This window comes from Rhinolophus ferrumequinum, chromosome 3, assembly GCF_004115265.2.
Source record: "Rhinolophus ferrumequinum isolate MPI-CBG mRhiFer1 chromosome 3, mRhiFer1_v1.p, whole genome shotgun sequence".
In the NCBI taxonomy this organism is placed as follows: Eukaryota; Metazoa; Chordata; class Mammalia; order Chiroptera; family Rhinolophidae; genus Rhinolophus; species Rhinolophus ferrumequinum.
The window spans coordinates 16,481,552-16,502,704 of record NC_046286.1 but is presented as its reverse complement, the minus strand read 5'-3'; the positions used below and the strand labels follow the sequence as shown (position 1 = coordinate 16,502,704).

Sequence of the window (21,153 nt, the reverse complement as noted above, 5' to 3'; positions counted from 1 at the left end):
TGAGGGTAGAGGCTTCCAAATCTTTTCAAACACACAACTTAGCAATTTCCTGAGGCAATATTAGAGAAGGAAGTAGAGAACTCTAACTATGTTGGCCATCTGGGGACTCTTTTTTCATACATCACAGGCTCATTTTCAACTCCACACTTTTCACGTGTTGTTCCCCCTGCATATATATAGTGTCTGTTCCCTTTCTTTCTAGTCTATTCATATTCCACTGGACCTTCAGGACCCTGTCCAAAGTCCACATTCTTCAGAAGATAGAAATGGCTCCTTCAATAGCGACTTGAGAAAGGAGCCCCTTTTCTTTCTTCTCCCTAAGATACTGAGAGGAGTCCTTAATCATGCTTCCTTCACTTAATCCTTCCTCTTATTTACCTTCATATGCATGGAATAACTGTTAGTCTTCAAGGAAAAGGGGAAGGTACCGTGTTTCCCCGAAAATAAGACCTAGCCAGACCATCAGCTCTAATATCTTTCGGAACAAAAATTTCAATATATTTTAATATAAGACTGGGTAATAAAATATGATACCGGGTCTCGTATTAATTTTTCCTCCAAAAGACACATTAGAGCACACGGTCTGGCTAGGTCTTATTTTCGGGGAAACACGGTACTGATGCATAAAGAAAGAGCATCGGTGATGGGTCATTATCATTGTCCTTCATCATCAGACAAGGATAAAAGCAGGAAGGAGCAATGTGACCAGAACAGCATTAACTGGTCTACATACAATAATGAAGGCAACAGGTAGTAGTCATGATTCTATTTGCTCAGAGATCAGTTTTAGAGAATTCCTTTTTCTGGATTGAATGGGCCTGAGCAACCTGTGTAAATAAAATCAGGTTGCTTGGTTATTGTCTTCCCTCCTGTGCCTGCAGACTGCCTAGGGCACATAGTGTCCCAGTCTCTCTCTCCTGGTGCTCCCGAGACTCATCACCACATCGCCCGGCAACCTGGGACAGCATCCTAAATCAAAACCAGTTGTTCTCAGCCAGCGCCTCTGAATCACCTGTCCACTTAGTTTTGCCCTTTTGTGTGTTGGTTGTTGATGGTGTCCTAGTTGTTACTTCGATGCCATGGTTTGGGACAACTTCCAGAGACTGTGATAGCTGCAAAAGGATCATTTTCCAAGAGGGTCAGTGGGGAAACGCGGCTAGAGTAAAACTGCGTTAAAGAATCAAGAATTGAAATGACGCATTTGGAAATGGGAATTCTAAAATTATATTGCATCTGAGGAACTTCACTTTAAATCGAAAATAAAGAATTTTGGGGTTGCTGGGGAAACACTGCATACAACGGGAAGTACTTCTTTGAAGAATCTAATGTTTCAGAGAAGGGTCAAGGGGGTTGCAAGAGAAGCATCCTGTCTAAAAGTGAAGAACAAAATGAATGACTTCTCAAGATCCCTCCTGAATTTATGAGTCTATGCAAAGACATAAAGTGAACCTCTTGGAGTAAATTATATGTGATTGTTCACAGTAGCATAATCCTTTAAGGAAGAAAATATACTCTACTGCCCTCACATGGGCTAATGAATGGTCCTTTTGACCATAAATAATACTTCTTAAGACTATCCTCATAACAGCTTATTACAGAAAAATCTGAAAACATCCCCACTCCTCCTCACATACAAAAGTTATAAATATTTTTGAGTTACTAGGATTAACCTGAAAAAAAATTCTCTGTGATTCCATAATAAAAATTGAGGGGTAATGAGGCATAGCCAGACCCAAGTTCTCACATGTCCAAACTTAATGGCCTTAGAAAATGGCTATTTAGCAGCTATGGAAAACAGAATGGCAAAGTGTCACCTCCTAATAGGAAATAAATATCATAAATTAGTATCAGGGATGACAGTCTAATGCTGTTCGACTTGATCCAGTCTTAGAATTAGCTGCCAAAAATGTGAGGCAACACTTTTTCCCTTTGACCTGTTACACTTTCATTGGTTTAAGGTCCGAGCCTCAAAAGCATGGGCACTTGAAATAGCTACTTATACAAAGTGTCTGAAAGCGTTCTGCCCAAAATGAGCTTCCAGACTGGCCTGCTCTGGCCTCTGAAACTGTTACATTTTTTTACCTTAAGGCATTGCCACCTTAAAATTTATTTCTAGGTATATATCATCTGAGAACATAAGATGCGAATCATGAAAACTTGAACATAAAGTAGTTCATGATATTAGTTACTTGGTACCTGGAAGCAGCCAGGAGAGTTGAAAATAGGTGTGATACAGCTTATGACACAGAGGAGGGAGCTGGAAACAACATAACACATGGGTAACCTTGAAAGAATATGGAAGATCATGAAATGTCCAGAATGTTCACAAAGAAGCATCTAAGAGCTAGGGAGAGGATGCGGAAGAAAGATAAGCAGCAAGAATTGGAATATTCAACTTTTGGGGTAAAATTTCTTAGTGTGAAGCCTGATAAAATGTAAGCAAGATGGTTTTTTAAAAATGTGTGAGTCCTAGGGATGGTTTATATAGGTCTTTGTCAGAAGGTGTTTGCCCATTTTTACTGCAGTCTTCAAGGATTACTCACAATAAGCCTGCAGGAGAAACGGTCTGTAGTTAAGTTCATTTTGACATCAACTTCAGAAATTTGGGCCACTGGCTTAAGCTAGTGTTTTATGGTGAGGGGCCAAAAACTCAGGACAAAACTTCCTTGCACCTCAACCTTGCAGATCAGCAGGCTTGGGTCCAGAATCGACTTTGTTAAACACCAGGAAGTGAGTTTTCTTTGGTTCCTTTGTTCTAGTCTCTCTCTCCTCTTTAGCTTCCTGCTCTGCCTTCCCCATTTGAGCACCACAGCGTCTCATGCTATCCCTTCATTCCTTTCCTATCAAAGTGTTCTCTTAAAAAATGGAGTGGATACATTTTGTTGTCATAGTAGAATAGTCACAATATATCTGGTGGAGGAAAAAAAGTTAATTATCAGACTTATGAAACATTTTTTAAGAGGAACAAAAGTATAGGGAACTATATCAAACAATATATGTTGAAGGGTTAACATTTTTTAATTATGAAGAGTGATAGCATAGATATGCATAGTGACGTTAGAAGTAATTTTTTTTCTTTACTCTTTTTGGAGAGGGCACTTGACATTTCCATTTTCTAATTGTGGAACATTGGTATGTTACTTTATAATATTTATTGTCTATATTTTTTAATAAAAGACTTGTTACAGATTATTTATAATATTAGTGAAATTTTTCACCCATTCATTCATATAAATATTTTGTGACCACAGATTACGTGGCAGGGCCCTACTAACTCCCTGAATTTCTTCCCTTGGGGCTTTGCCATTAATGGGGTGCCTCGCAGAAGCTGAGACAGAAGATTTTTCTGCAAAGGACTCATTCCCCTGAACATCTCACCACACAGGTAGAAAGAAGCTCATTCCTGGGACTCAGATGTGTGTCAGCCACAGGTTGAAGGCCCAGGTGACCCTGGGTATTTTTTCCCCAGTAATTGAGTCTCTTCCTGCTCATTGAGTATTCTGTAACTTCAATAAGCATAAGCCTGCTCTTCATAATGACTTTTTTCTTTCTGTGTCAACAATTACAGGTGCTTAATGTGAATCAAGCAGTAATAATACCCATACTAATGGTTGTAGGTCAAATCTGTATTCTAGTGAAAAGATTTGGATCATTTTGGAATATATAAAAATATAATACTAATATTTTTATATATACATTCAAAGGGAACCTGTAAGCACTTCAACAAAGTAGCAATCAAAAAATAAAACAAATCATTTGGGAGCTGAAACAGCCCCAATGCAAGTCGCCAGAGAACTGAGCTTTATCTATTAGTGCTAATGAGAGTCTTGCCTTCTCTACGGGGGAAATTTCACAGCCACAAAGCAAACTAGTAGTCAGCTGAGGTTGGCTGTCAAACAGAAATGCACATACACTCTTCATGTTTTTCTGCCATAGTTCAATGTGATGCTAGAAAAGAAAAGAAAATAGTCATAGTCTCTTCAACCCACTAGAAATATGGCAGGAAGCATAGGAAGGAAGGGAGGGAGGAAAGGGAAGAAAAAGCGAAGGAGGAGAAAAGGAAGGAAAGAAGACCATTTTTCTCTACAGAGCCACGCCAGCAAGAGAGCAATCGATTCAACTCAATATCTTCTAAGCCGTGTAAAAAAGTGTCAGTGTTGTCGTTTGAGAATAATAACCTCTATGTCAATTTATTCCCAAGCAGTTCAGCTTGAAGCAAATTGACATATCTAAGGTAATGGGAGACTTGTGAGCAACACAGGTCTGCTTTAATATTGTCTTAAATTGTTAACATTTATGTTTAAAAAGTGTCAACTGTCACATAAGTCCTATTTTAACCATCACTCCTCCTTTGAACTTCTGAATAATAGCTTTCAAATTAATTTATCCCACATTCCAACTCAGTTCCCCCAGGCAAAGGGTACAAATTCCATATGATAATTACAACTTTAATTGCCAGCCCTCAACACGAGGCATCTCTAACTCAACTACCAGACTATGTTGCCCAGCTCTTGCCTGGGGTTCATTCTTCTCTTCCCCTCCCAGGGGACCTCCCATACACCCCAGAGCCCTTCCTAAGGAAGCACTCAAATAGCCCAAACCTCTGCAGGTAGTCAAGGTAGCACCTGGCCTAGAGATTGTCCCAAGAACATCCGGGAAACTGTAAACTCCAGAGATGAAACTGGAACCTCAGGATTCCCATCGACAACCTTACAGAGCACCGGATCTGCAAATCCTTCACAAGTCAGAAACAGCTTTGATCGGGACCCTTACTGTGGATGTTTTATTTCCTCCTCCAACCCTCAAATTCTACTGTACGAAGAAACTTAAGAAAACAAAATAACTGAAAAAGTGGTCAGAAATCCCCTATTTACTTCTCAAATTCAAAATACTCCAACTCTGAGCTCATACATCTCTACACATCATGGTAGCTGTGATTTATAGTTATGGAGCTGTCCTCAGTAATAATAATGGTCAACATGAAAAACATGCAGAATTTTCAGCAATTGAGCCTATTCATTCTTTCTCAAAAAAGAAATGAACCATACCTCACAAGGATTAAAAAAAAAAATGGGAGGAACAAATAAACTAGAAACACAGTTACTTTGGCAAGAAACTCAGAGTACTTCAGGCAGATCAGAAACTGCAATTGTACAGACTCATTATTCTACTCCTGGGTTCCTCCCTTGCCTTACTCCTGACCTAAAATTCTGTTTCTGAGATGCTTTTCAAGCATAAGTTGATAAGCATTAGTTGATAGGTTTTGGCCTAAACTCAACAGGAGAAATAAATCCAATTAACGTCATCAATTACACAGTGGTATTCAGAATGAAGATTCTAACAGACCAGCTCTAACTTACTTCTAGTTCTTACGACCACAAAAAAGAGGGAGGACCCCCTGAAAGTGAATTAAGAACCATTGTCTCTGCCCCATGAATCATCCTTGGCTATCGTCGTAATTCCTTTTGACCATGCAATTCAAAGTCCTATTTTTCAGAAAGTAAATCTTAGAATTTGTTGTCTTTTATTTTTATCCCCTTGTTAAAACTCACCAATTTAAGGACCTGCCAAAAAGCAGTTTCTTTCCCAGGGCTTCTCAGGCTGGATTTGCTGAGATCTTGCAAAGCCTTCTTGTTGGTGCTTTCCAAAGCAACACTCTAGTTACTCTGTACTTCAACTGATTTTAAACATTATCAAGTGAAAGGTATTCATTTTCTAGACTGTCCTGTTCTCTCCGCCCCTCTGTAGAAAGGACCAATCATATCGTTGGAAAAAATAATCTCATCTTATTGAATTATGAGGAGAGATGCAATTTTGGGAAGCTTAATTTATTGGTGATTAAAAACCTAGCAGCAGTTACTTGGCTCTTATAATTGATCAGGAACGAGAATAGTACTGTTTGCTGTCTATACTTTACGACACCATATACTTGCTTTTTACTTTTCAAATTTAAAAGTCTCAGATTAATCTGTAAATAATCAAGAATTAAATCCTAAAGCTTTTACTAATTGTTTGTCCTCTTTATTGCTTGGCTATTTTTTTTTTTAATCAAAACATGCTCTCTTCAATTACCCAGTATACATGTTTGAGAAAGACTACTAAAAGAGAAAAAGAAAAGCTCACAAATAATTTTTAAAACATAAAAATTAACACATCGTCTTGACCTGGTTTACAGCCCTAAAGATTTGTCATGGTTGAAAATGAGGTTTTTGTTCTTTGGCATGAAGCATCCACAGGATATAATATCTAGCATTGAACAGGTCCGCTTCCCGTACCATAACTGGTGCTGTGCTGATTGGTGTCTCACATGCATTGTTCCTTTCCAACTCCACAACAATCATTCTATGAGGTCTGTTATTGTTATTATCATGGTGGTGTTGATAAGAATACTGAGATTCAGAGAAATTGAGTAGTTCGCACACGGTTATACTACTTAGCTCCTCATAGAATCTTATTAAATGCTTATTGACTAATTCAATGAACAAACCCTTAATCCACAACTAACACTGCTTCAAATAAGTTTTCATGGAGAAAAGTGGAAAATTATATTTATTTTAGAGAAAAAAAATGTAATGCATCAATAAACACAATCCTTTTAGGCAAGCCTCCTAATAGATAACAAGATTATTTCAGACCAGCCCCCACAAAAGAAATATTCTGAAGTTTTCTAATATAATTTCAGTTTTAAATATCTTTATAAAGCAGAATAATTGTGCTTTTCCAATCATATGATCCCAGTTTTAAAATTTCAGCTTTATTGAAATATAACTGATATATGAAATTGTAAGATAAAGTAAACATCATGGTGATTTGATATACAAATACATTGTGAAAGGATTCCCTTCCATTGGGTAATTAACACATCCATCACCTCCCATATTTATTTTTTGTGTGTGTGAGAACATTTAAGTTCTACTCTCTTAGGAAAATTCCATTAAACAATACAGTGTTACCAACCATAATCACCATGTTATACATTAGATCCTCAGAGCTTATTCATCTTGTAGCTGAAAACTTGTACCCTTTTACCAACCTCTCCCTATTTCTCCTAACCCCAAGCCCTGGCAACCACTTTTGGACTCTCCGTTTCTATGATTTTGATATATATATATATTCCATATATATCCTTATATATTCCTTATATATTCTTTATATATTCCATATATAAGTGATACCATGCAGTTTTTGTCTTTGTCTGGCTTATTTCACTTAGCATAGTGCCCTCAAGGTCCACCTATGTTGTCACAAAAAAAGGATTTTCTTTGTTTTCATGTCTGAACAATAATATATTCATATACACACACACACACACACACACACACACACACATATATATAGTACTTCACATCTTCTTTATCCATTCATTCCCTGATGGACGCTTAGATTGTTTCCATAGCTTGGCTATCAATACGATCCTGTCTTTGAAAAGATTCTCACCATCAATTATGCCTCAATTCATCTCTTATTCACCTATCTAACTTCTAGCTGAAGAAAAAATACCTTATTTTCAAAAGCTTGCATTTGGAGAACAAATTTGTCTTCCTTGGAAGTGTGTGATTTATTTTTTAAAACCTAGAAATCATTATATCTGTTCAAAAAAAGTGCTGGAATGAGACAAGTAATGAAAAGATGATCGAATGGGGGAGGGAGGAAACATTACCAAGAACACTGACTTCCTCAATTTGTATGGGATGTTCTACTCATGCCAAACCATCGTTTTGTATATATATTCATGCTTGCCATAAAATGATATCTCTGACTGTGGATTCAGAAGACCCAAGTTCCAGGATTAGTTGCATTTAGAATCTATATGAAAAGATAATGAAAAGCCACAGAAAGTAAGAGTTAATTGTCCAACAAGAGGCTCAAATGTTGGAATTCCAAGGGGGAAGACACCCGTAGTTTGAAAGATGTTGGCATCTTCTATGCAATATAATAGTGTCCATTAAACAATAGAGGTAATATTAGCAATTTAAGAGAAAACAATGAGTGTCAGTTTGTCCACTATGAGCTAGGAAACCCAGTATGAATTGGGAATACAACAGGAAAAAGACAGGCAAAGTTTACTCCTGCTTTCATAGTTCCCATTTTAACAGAGATGCAAGGTCACTACAAAAACTGTATTTAATTACAATTGGGATAAGTACCTATCCAATAACCATTAATAGGATTTAAATGTTTCCCAAATCTGTGTCAGTAAATCCCTATTTTACAGATGGGCAAACAACTCAAACTCAAAAGCCAAGGGAAGTGAGATGTGCTCGGTAAGGATACTCAGGTTGGTAAAAGAACCAAGCCCAGGACAAGGGTCCTTTTACCAGATCCAGCGCCTAATCTCTGCTGGGTCCCCTGGTATCCAACCCAAGACAAGAACCTGTACACCGCTCATCTCACACATCTTAGGGTCTCAGCCAAAAGGATCTCAGTAATGCCGCCACCAGGGCAATAGTAGTTCCCAGCACCTGGTCCACTGAACTGTGTTCCCCTGTTACATACTCCCAAACAACCTTGAACTTCTCCTTTGTAAAACTGGCAACTACCTTTTTAATTTGTGTCCTTTTGCCTGACAGAAAAACTTATGAGAACAAAACCTATGTCTCTTGGTCACCAATGATGTATCCAGGACCAAGCAGAGTATCTGAAGTGTACTCAGCAGGCACTCAGTAAATATTTGTTAAATGAATTGATTAATGAGAAGGAGGAAGAAGCAGAGTTCCATATTAGCATTAGAACCCGGAGGCAAGGAATCCGAAGGAGGTTGCAGAGATCCTGTGCAGCGAGACTTGACAGAGTTGACTCGCTCCCTCATGAAAAAAAGAAAAGAGTAAGAATTTGAATTTATTTTTATGTCACCACTCTTGCCTCTAAATGCTTCAGATTATTAGTCACGGTGCTATTTTTCTGATCCTTCAATATAACTTTAACTTCTAAGCTATTTGTTAAGCCTTGGGCTCCAGATTTTGATAAATGAAGATTTCCTTCTCCATTTATTTTTCCTTAATCTCCTTTGTCTGTCATTTTGGTCTTCCACCAATAATACTCATGCAGATGGCTGTGAGTTAATGCTGCTCCCTGGGATTTCACATATAAACTTGGGCATCAAGGAAGATGCAGAATTGTTTCTCCTTTTACATAAGGAAAGCAATCATTGTAAAAATCTATCTCAGTGAATGTTCCTTACATACAGGAAGGAAGGAAAAAAAAAACTATGCATCAACTAAACTGAAATCATCTACCTTGTCACTTAAGCTACAATGACTAATATATCTAATAGCTTTTTTTCCAGAATATTAGCCAATATTCAGCTCCATGGATCTGTAATTTCAAAGGATTGCTTCCATCTTAGTTGGGAACAAAACTGAATTTATCTTAATCATTTTAAGGGATGTACAAAAATTATTTCGAATATCCCTATCCCATACCAAATTACTTGATAAATAAATGAGTGCAACATTTACGTTTTGTTATAGCTACCGATCTTTTAATTTTTCTTATTTCCTCTTCGGGGCCTTGCTCCTTTCTCTGGCTGGAAAGTTCATATTTCAGATATCTTCAAGGACTTCCCTCTCACTTCCCTCATACTCTGCTCCAAAGATACCTTTACAGTGTGTCCCCTGTCCCCCTGTGCATAATTGCCCAGCTTTCTGCCTTGAGAGAGTTTCCAGGTGTGACTCAGAGAGAAAGAATCCAGATTCCGGGGGATCAAATATACGGTGATGGAAGGAGAACTGACTCTGGGTGGTGAACACACAATGTAATTTATAGATGATGTGATATAGAATTGCACACCTGAAATCTATGTAATTTTAATAACAATTGTCACCCCAATAAATTTAAATAAAAAAAAAAAAGAATCCAGATTCCCTGAGTTGAAGAGATGGAGTTGGGCCATAAAAAGGCAGGAAAATTCAACCTCTAATGATGAGATAAATCAACGATTCAAAACTGATCCAGAGCTTACACAGATATTAGAATTCACAGACTAGGACATAAAAACAATGATTATGACTGTATTGCATATATATGTTCAAAAGTTAACTAGAGACATGGAAAATATAAAATATAAAAGTGTCCCTAATCAAACCTATAAAAATGAAAACTAAAATGTCTGAGATTTAAAAAAATACTCTGGATGGAAGTAATAGCAGTAGACAAACTAGATCAGAAAACTCATGAACTTGAAGAAAACAGCAATAGAAACTCAAAAAATACAACACACAGAGAAAACAGAAATTTTAAAAATTAGAAGCGAATCTGGGCTATAGGATAACTTCAAATGGCCTAATATGTGTGTGATGGAGCTTTAGCAGAAAAATATTCAAAGAAATAATAACTGAACTTTTTCCAAATTTGACTAAAACTTTAAATGCACAATCCAAAAAGTTGAACAAATTCCAAGTATAAGACACATGAAGAAAAACTGTATCAAGGCACATCATAATTGATTTGCTTAAAAACAGAGATTAAGAGAAACATTTAAAAGCAGCCAGAAAAAAAAGATACATCACACACAAAGGAACAAAGATAGGATGATAGGACATTTCTTACTAGAAATAATGCAAGAGAAAAAGTCGTGGAACAGAGTGTTCAAAGTAGTAAATAGGGCCAGGGGGTGTGGATATTTACCTAGAATTCTATAGCCAGAGACTATGTATTTTAAAAGCAAAGACAAATACAGACATTTTAAAACATACAAAAGCTGAAAGAATTCACCATCAGCACACCCACGTTGTAAGAAACGTTCAAGGAATTCTTTAAGGCAAAAGGAAAATGATGCCAGATTGAAATATGGATCTACACAAAGAAATGAAAAGCAATAGAAATATAATTACGTGGGTAAATATGTCAGCTTTTCATCTCATTACTTAAATCTCTTGGAAATGTAATTGTTTAAGCAAAAATAATAGAATTGTCATATGAGATGTATAGCATATGTAAAAGCAAAGCAAATGAAAATACCACAAAAAACAGGAGTGAAAAAATAGAAGTATAATAGTGTAAAGTTTTTATGCTACATGTGAAGTACCACTTGAAGATAGACTTCAATCAAATAGTTAAAGATGCATATAGGAATTCCTAAAAGCAAGCACTAAAGTAACCAAACAAAGCATTGTAGCTAATAAGCCAATTAAGGAAATAAGATGGTATCATAAAGGTAAAAGAGAAAGGAGAAAAAAAGATTAGATAATGTATTAGTTAGTGTATTAGTCAGTTTTCCAGAGAAACAGAATCAAAAGTGTGTGAGTGTGTGTGTGTGAGTATTTGTGTGTGTGTGTGTGTGTGTGTGTGTGTGTGTGTGTGTGTGTGTGGAGAGAGAGAGAGATTTATTATAAGAAGTTGACTCACATGATTATGGATGCTAAGAAGTCCCAAGATCTGCAATAAGGCAAACTAGAGAAGCGGAGGAGTAGATGGTATAGTTCCAGTGTGAGTCTGAAGGCCTAAGAATCAGGAGAACCAATGGTAAAAGTTTCAGTCCAAGTCCAAAGGCAGGAGAAGACTGAGTCCCAGCTTGAAGACAAGCAGCCTCCCTCTCCTGGAACACGGTCTTTTTGTTCTCCTTAGGCCTTTAATCGGATGCAGCCTGCCCACGTTAGGAGGGGTAATTGGCTTTACTCCGTCTACAGATTCAAATGTTAATCTTTTCCACAAACACCCTCAGACACACACTCAGAATAATGTTTAACAAAACACCTGGCACCCCATGGCCTAGTCAAGTAGACACATAAAATTCACCATCACAGATGGGACAGGTAGAAAACAAATAGCGGGATGAGAGATATAAACTTAACCATATCAATAACCACATTAAATGTAAATGGTCCAAACATCAAAATTATAAGTCAGATATTGTCTCATTAGAGAATAAAGTAAGAGCTACCTATATGCTGCCTAGAAGAAATGTTCTTTTTTTGTTTCAGTTGAATATATGATGTACGAGAGGTTGGACAATTAAGTTTGCCAACTTGTTGCAACGATGTTGCTAACCGTTTCCTATATCAGAGGGATTATTCATTATGAATTTGTACCAACTGGACAAAGCAGTTAACCAAGTTTACTATTTGGAAGTGCTGAAAAGGCTGCATGAAAAAGTTAGACGACCTGAACTTTTCACCAATTCATGGCTCTTGCATCACGACAATGCACCAGCTCACAGAACACAGTCCATGAGAGAGTTTTTAGCCAGTAAACAACTAACTGTTTTGGAACACCCTTCCTACTCATCCGATCTGGCCCCCAATGACTTCTTTCTCTACCAAAAGATAAAGGAAATATTGGAAGGAAGACATTTTGATGACATTCAGGACATCAAGGGTAATACAAATACAGCTCTTATGGCCATTCCAGAAAAAGAGTTCCAAAATAGCTTTGAAGGGTGCATAAGGCATTGATATTGGTGCATAGCTTCCCAAGGGGAATACTTTGAAGGTGCCCATAGTGATATTCAGCAATGAGGTATGGAGCACTTTATCTAGGATGAGTTCGCGAACTTAATTGTCCAAATTCACATTTTATTTAAAATGCAACACTAACAGCATGATGATAAACTGTCACAAATCTGTACCAAGGAGCGCACAATCTTTAAAATGTGCTGTTTTTCACAAGTGATTTAAGTACAGCATTGTTCTTATTTGGTACTAGAGTCAAAGAGGATATTTAGATTCTTCAGCTTTCAGGCATTTAGTAACAGTGTCTAGTCAGGCTTCTAAAGCAGTTTCTTTTTCTTCTGTTAGCTCCTTTGCAGTAAGAACCACATTCTCCGGTGAGAAATCATTCATAGGGAGACCTTCAACAACCTGCAATGTCTTACTCTTGATGAGAACAGGAACGAGTAGAGCAGGTCATCGGGAATACCATAGAAATGGGCACCAGAAGTAGTGTCCTCTGATGCTTATAACCAGAGATTAAGAGAAAACTTTTAAAGCAGCCAGAAAAAAAAGACACGTCACACACAAAGGATGTGTGTGGCTACAAGCTCTCGCTCTTGGATTCTAAACCAGAGGTCTCTGACGTGGTCACAGATGGCTTTCGCAGCAGATATGGCACTGGATAGTTTTCAAGCCTTGATGACAGCAGTGCCATGCTGCTGATGCTCCCTTGAGCCAGGTGTCATCTTTCAGGGCTTCAGGAATACCAACTTCCTTTCCTTGCAGTTTCCCCCTGCCATGGTTGCTACCTGGATACTGAGATGAGGAATAGTGTCCCCAGATAGCGGCATTCTTCACATCATCAGAAGTCACACCAAGTTTAAGAGCAATCTGAGCTTTAGCTCGGTTGTGATCCAAATATGTCAAGCAACTGAAGTTCTCCTTGGGAACAGACAGTGCCGACTTGGAGGCAGCCAGGCCATCAGTATTGGCTGGGTTTCCCTCCATGATAACTTTAACTGATTTCTTGGCATATTTCACATTTGAAGATTTTCACATTTGCTCTGAGCAAATCTTTCCTCTCTATGCCATCCCTTCTTGGCATGGAGCCCACAAGAATAGCCACCTGCAGGTCCTTGAAGGCAATCTCTTCTTTATTTGTTGTGATGACATCTTTCAGGAGGGAAAGGATATCGTCTTGCAGTTCCATTAGGACACCATCCAGGACACCCATCATGGAAGTGATATCCAACAGCACAAGAATTACAGGCAGGTCTTTACCAAAGACAGATCCATTTCCAATACTGTACAGCAGTGAATATGCAATTTGACCAGCTGCTTCAGTCACAAGGACTCTGATTGGTTCAGACATGATCCGAAACCGTACGGACAATTTTAGCCCCTGCAAAATGAGCCTTGGGCAAGTCAGGTCACTTCTACCATGGAACCGACTCTAAGAAATGCACGTTAAATATGGTGACATAAATAGGTTAAAAATTAAAAGAAGAAAAAGAGATATACCATGCTTACACTAATCAAAAGGAAACTGTTGTGGTTATATTAATATCAGAAAAACTAAATTGCAGAGCAAAGAAAATCATAAGGAATTGATTTTAAGGATCAATCATAAGGAAAATCATAAGGAATCCTGTTCCCAAGGAATAATGTAGGTCATTTTATAATGATAAAGGGATGAATTCATCAAAAGGACATAAACACATAATTTAAGAAGGTTTTCAAATCAATGATACAAGATTCCATCTTAAGAAACTAAAATATAAAAGAGCAAATGTAAACAGAAGGAAGTAAATAATAACGATAAAAATGAAAATCAGTAAAATAAAAACAAAACAACACTCAATAGACCCATCAATGGCCATTAAAATATTTCCCAAAAGAAAGATCAGTCCATGGAACTGTATATCCAATGGAATTTGCCTCAGTGGCTGATCCATTGAACAGTGGGAGTATGTATATTTTTAATTCTGCTGCTGTAGATCAGTGATTTAAAATTTTAATTGGACCTTAGAATCACTTATCAAGCTTGTTAAAGTGCATGTGTTTGGCCCCCACTGAGGATTCTAATTCTAGTCTTGTTATGCTTTTTAAAATCCCTCTGGTAACTCTGATGAACACACATCCATGATTAAGAAACTACTGACTTCCGTAATATGAAACGATATTTGTCCTTGACTTATTTTCCATATTGATGTGAAGAGATAATGAAACAGAGTTCTCCTAAAGCAAAGAATTCCTCAGGAGTAAGTGTGTGTGAGCAATGACAAAACATCAGGAAAGCAAGAAATAGGAAGAGCATTAGACCCTTGCCTTCGCCATCACAACGTGCCCCAACCATAGTGTAAGATGCTGTCCATGACGACCCAACACGACAGCCTATGTCCTCTAGGTAAATGTGCCAAACATGATAGAATATGAAACCAGCTAAACATGAAATTAGCTGCACACATTATAAAATACCAGTAAGGATCTATAGGCTCTAAAATAATGAGAACAAGACAAATTTCTCATCAAGAGGAACAAAGATTAAATAGTACCTCGTAGAGAAATTTATCACTACTATCAAAAAGAAATTATTTTCACCCAATGACTAAGATGATAGTTTAAAAATAATGATGATAACAACAATTCCTGTTTATTGAATAGCTACTATATGCCAAATCTATACGAGTGTGTGTGTGTGTGTGTGTGTGTGTGTGTGTGTGTAGGAGAGAGGCTGTATTTGCCTAACAGTCCTGTCTACCTTGTAAGTATGAATAAGGAAACAGTTCTAAAAGCTAAGTTCAAAAAATTTTTGATCCTTGATCAACAATTAAGCATGCTCATAGGTTAGGTTATTAAAAGCAGTTATTCTTTGCTTGAAGCCCATACAACTCTGTCAAGTACCCTGACTTATCATTCAGAGACCCAGTGCTTCCTTCCCAAATGATGCAGTAAATAAGATGGAGAGTCAAAACCAGCTACAGTATTACTGGGCGCATTTATGTATTCTAGTCCAGTTCCCCGGAAAGTGTGTAAACCCTGAATGTTGTGATTAAATGAAACATAAAGCATGTCAGATACAAAAACTTGCAAAAAAAGCTGTGTCAGAGTGTATTTTGAAGGGAATTTATTTAAGTTCTCATTGAATTGGCTCTCTGGAGATTTACAGGGAGCAAAGTGCAGAAATACTTCCCTTCACAGAGATTTTCAAAGAGGGAAAAAAAAGTGAGTGAAGTAAATGATATTTTAAGACATAGTTATTTTAGTACCAACTGAAATGTTCATTCAGACATAATTTGAGAGCCCCTCAGGTGACACTTTCATGCAATGAAAAAAAATACTATAATAACACATGACAGAATTTTTAAAATCTATCAACCCTCAAAACTTATTTTAACAGCAAACTAAACTTTTGCAGGGACCTCTACATAATAATATCTGAACAATAGATTGCATTTACAAATTTTATATAAATTGTTACTGCTGTTCACTACATGTTTTCAACTCTGTGCAGTTCATGCAAACATTTTTTTTTTTGCTTATTCTTGTTTCCTAGTTATATTCTTTATACTGACTGTAATAATGTAACAATGTGTACTATAAATAATAAAAATAAAAGATAAGAATAATCAAGAAAAGTGTCTAAGTACATACACATAGATGTAGGTGTATGCATCACAGAATCTATTTGATCAGATCCATGCATCTATTTACTCTTATTTTATACACAATTCTAACAAGCTTACTTATCCCCCTTCCCTGACTGCAGGGTATTGGGAAAAAAGAGATAAAAAGAACAGATGTAGCATAATGTCCTCAAAGTTCTTCCATGTTGTAGCATATGACAGAATTTTCTTCTGTTTTTTCGGTTGAATAATATCCCATTTTATATATGTATCACATTCTCTATATCCATTCATTCGTTGATGAACATTTAGATTGTTTCCAGCTCTTGGCTATTGAGAAAAATGCTACAGTGAATACTGGAGTGCAAATGTCTCTTTGAGATCCTGTTTTCTATTCTTTTGGATAAGTACTCAGAAGAGTGATTGCTGGATCATATGGTAGTTAAGGACAAAATACTGTATGGTCACTTATATGAAGATCGTAAGTAATTCAAACTCATAAAAACAGAAAGTATAACTGTGGTTGCCAAAGGCTGGGAGGAGAGGAAAACGAGGAGTTGCTGTTCACTGGGTATAGATTTTCAGTCAAGAGGACAAAGTTCTAGAGATTTGCTGTACAACAAGCTGCATATAGCTAAGGATACTGCACTGTACACTTAAAATTTTGTTAAGAGGGGACTCGTGTTATGTGTTTTTTATCACAATAAAAATAAAAAAAAAAGTGGAGGAAAGCTAGAGGTGCCAGAGAAAGAAGCAAGAAGTGATTGCAATAGACACTTTGGAAGACAGTTTGGCACATTCTTACCGTATAATCCAGCAATCATGCTTCTTAGTATTCGCCCAAATGAGTTAACAGTTATGCCCATGCAAAAAAAAAAAAAATTGCACACAGATATTTATAGCAGCTTTCCTCATAATTCCAAATCTTGGAAGCAGCCAAAATATCCCTCACTAGATGGATAGATAAGTAAACTGTGATGCATCCAGACAGTAGAATATTATACAGTGCTAAAAATTAATGAGCTATCAAACCGTGAAAAGACATGGAGGAAATTCAAGTGCATATTGCAAAGTGAAATAAGCCAATCCAAAACAATATATACATACTGTATGATTCCAACTATATGGCATTCTGGAAAAGGCAAAACTCTGGAGACAGTAAAAATATTAGTAAAAATAAAAATATTAGTGGTCACCAGGAGTTAGGGGGTAGGAGAGGTGCATAGGCAGAGCACCGAGAATTTTTAGGGCAATGAAACGATTCTGTACAATATTAAAATGGTGTATACATGTCATTATATATTTGTCAAAACATAGAATGTACAACACCAAGAGTGAACCCTAACATAAACCACAGACGTTAGATGATAATAATATGTCAAGGTAGGTTCATCAATCATAACAAATGTACCCCCCAGGTGAGGGATGTTGATAATGGGGAGGTTGTACACCTGTGGAGACAGGAGGTATATGAATGGAGGCTTCATTACATAGGCATGATTGATTGACTCATCAGCCATTGGTGACAGATTTAACCTCCAGCCCCTATCTCCTCCCTGGAGGTTGAAGCATGGGACTAAAAGTTCCAGCCTCTAATCAAGTATTAATAATTAGCTCCACTGGCAACCAGCTCACATCTTTAGGTTACTTCCGGCTTTCAAAAAGTCACTTCATTCACATAACAAAAGACATTTTTATTGCTTTCATCTCTTAGGAAATCCCAAGGGTTTTAGGAGTTCTGTGCCAGGAAGATAAGGAAAACCAAATACATATTTCTTATTCTAAATCACAATATCACAAGTCACAATTATCATCTCACGAAGAGTCCAATTAAATTAAGTACCTACGTCCTTTTCATGTCAGCTCTCCTGGTATCTTACTGGTACTTTAAAAAAAATATATATATATATATATATATAAATTAATTAAAAAGACGACACATGTATCTCTATTAAATTTTCTTTGTTTCTAGTTATTATACTAAATTGTAAAGATCTTTTAAGTCATTGTTTTGCAAGCTCACTACCCTCCCCAAAAGGAGGACAATCCTCAAATTCAACAAGAGGAGAATAATTAACTAAACTATGGTATATCAGTGTCATGGAATACTGGAGGCCGTTAATCAGTATGTATGAAGATGATATAATAGCATGAAGAAATGCTTATCGTAAAATATTACACATATAAGTTAAACTTTTAAAGCTTCATGAAAGTTAATAAGTCACAAGTATTAAAATAAATATTTGCAAGAAAAAATATAGCAAACTGTTTGTGCCAGGTAGTAAAATTATAAGTGATATTTTTCTATTCTTGTTCTCTTTTCCCAAATGTTCCGTTATAGTAGAAGTTTCTGCATCTCTGCTTATTTCTGCACCTGTAGGACATCTTAATTTTATATTTTAAATGTTTTCCTTATGAATTTTTTAAGGTAAAATAATTTAATTACATTATAATTAAATCAATATTTAATTATAATGTAATTTACAACCTCTTTAATCCTTGCTGTCTGCATAAAATATTCAAATAAACACATTAAAATGTTACATTGGTATGCAGAAAAAAATTCTTCCAACTTAAGCAATCTTTTGACACCAGCTAGATTGGTGATCTTTATGTTTAATAGTAGAACTGGGGGTGGCAGGTTGGCTCAGTTGGTTAGAGTGTAGTGCTCATTAACACTCAGGTCGCCGGTTTGATTCCCACATGGTCCAGTGAGCTGCGCCCTCCACAACTAGATTGAAAACAATGACTTGACTTGGAGCTGATGGGTCCTGGAAAAACACACTGTTCCCCAATATTCCCCAATAAAAAATAAAAATAAATAAAATAAAATATAAGCTTTCTCTTTTAAAAAAAATAGTAGAACTGGTGCAAGCACTTGACACATTTACCACATACAGCAATAATATCTGCTCAGTGCAATAGCAAAAGTGAAATGCAACCCTACCAAAACAATAAAATTGTGTTTACCAAAAACTATTTCATATTTCTTCAGTTTTAAAGTTGAATTGAATTAACTAAAATGATACATAAAGTTAAAAATTCAAGGATTCAGTTGCCCTCGCCACATTTGAAGTATTTAATAGCCATGTGTCACTCGTGGCTATTAAATTGCACAGCACAGATCTATATTCTTATTTAATTTTTTTGTACTTGTTCTATCAAAAATAGAGTATGTTAAGATCTCCCACTGTTGTTGGGAAACTTTATTTCTCTTTTTACTTCTGTCAGCTTTATGTATTTCAAGCAATGTTAGTGTCCAATTTACTCTTCACTTATCATCAATAGCATTTCTAATTTCAGCTGGGTTTTTCAGTTCTAGGATTTTCATTTTATACTTCTTATTGATTCTAGTTCTCTGGTAATTTTTTTTGTCTTGTTTTTAAATTTTGAACACATGAATGTTTTTTAATGACTCTTTATTAATTCCAATATCTGTGTTCCTGTATTTTTACATTTGTTCCATGTCTTTTCTTTTCTTTTGATATGTATGTCCGGTAATTTTTGATTAAGTATCAACCATTTTGTATGAAATACTGTAGAGTCTTTAGATGATTATCTTCCTCTCTAGAAGAGTAGATCATTTTAATGCAGTTTCAAGATCCATCCATGTTGTCGCAATGGCAGTATTTCATCTTGTCTTACAGATGAGTAATACTCCATTGTATATATGTACCACACTTTCTTTATCCAATCATCTATCAAAGCACATCTCGGTTGTTTCCATGCCTTGGCCACCATGAATACTTCTGCAATGAACATAGGGGTTCATATATCTTTACAGATAAGAGTTTTCAGATTTTTGGGATAGGTACCCAGAAGAGAGATGGCTAGGTCCTATGGTAACTCTATTCTTAATTTTTTGAGGAACCTCCATACTGTTTTCCATAGTGACTGTACCAATTTACATTCCTACCAGCAGTGTCTCAGGGTTCCTTTTCCTCTACAGCCTCAACAACACTTGTTATTACCGTATTTTGCCATGTATAATGTGCTCCCGTGTATAATGAGAACCCATGTTTTTGGCCCAAACTTTTAGGGCAAAAATCTTTTGTTTTAATTTTTTAATTCAAATTTCCATTTGTTTACATTCAGGTACATGTTTTTGTATTATAAAGAAATTTTAGCATTTTTTTAAACATATTATGGTATAAGAAATTTTATGTAACAAATAATTACAAAACACAAGAGCAGATACAAGGTACAAGAAATTTTATGTACCAGTAACGAATTTACGATGTTTACGCATCACAGAAGGCCAAGAACTCTTCATCGTTGTAAGTTCATCGTAAGTTCAACAAAACCGATTATCATATTCCAGGGTATTATTCTGTATACAGATATCGTCATTGATTTCTAGAGTTACATTATTTACTCATAAGCATAAATAAAAGAATTAAAAACATTTATATAGATATAGTACTACCCATGTATAATGCGCATCCTTATTTTTCCCTCATAAATCTGGGCAAAAGAGTGCACGTTATACACAGCAAAATACAGTACTTGTTTTGTTGATAATGGCCATTCTAATAGGTATTAGGTGGTATCTCATTGTGGTTTTGATTTGCATTTCCCTAATAGCTAGTGAAGTTGAGCATCTTTTTATATATCTGTTGGCAGCTTGTTTGTCTTCTTGGGAGAAGTATCTGTTCAGGTTCTCTGCCCATTTTTCAATTGAATTTTTTTGTTGTTGTTGAATTGTGTGAGTTCTTTTATACATTTTGGATATTAGCCCCTTATTGGAGATGTTGTTTGCAAATATCTTCTCCCATTCGGTTGGGTGCCCCTTTGTTTTGTAGATGGTTTCTTTTGCTGGGCAGAAGCTTTCTAGTTTGATATAATCCCATTCACTTATTTTTGCTTTTACTTCCCTGGCTTTAGGTCAAATTTACAAAATCCTCTCTGAACCCAAGGTTCATAAGTTTAATACCTATGCTTTCTTCTATGCAGTATATTGTTGCAGGTCTTACATTTAGGTCTTTGATCCATTTTGATTTAATTTTCATACATGGTGACAGATAGCAATCTAGTTTCATTCTTTTGCTCATGGCTTTCCAATTTTCCCAGCACCATGTATTGAAAAGACTTTCTTTTCTCCATTGTATGCTTTTGGCTCCTTTTGTCAAAAATTATTTGCCCATATACATGTAGGTTGA

General features: G+C 36.3%; 1 pseudogene; it reads right to left on the bottom strand.

The window, feature by feature from the left end:
- Positions 1-12,644: 12,644 nt before the first annotated feature.
- Positions 12,645-13,740, bottom strand: LOC117020523 (malate dehydrogenase, cytoplasmic-like; annotated as a pseudogene).
- Between the last annotated feature and the right edge of the window lie 7,413 nt (positions 13,741-21,153).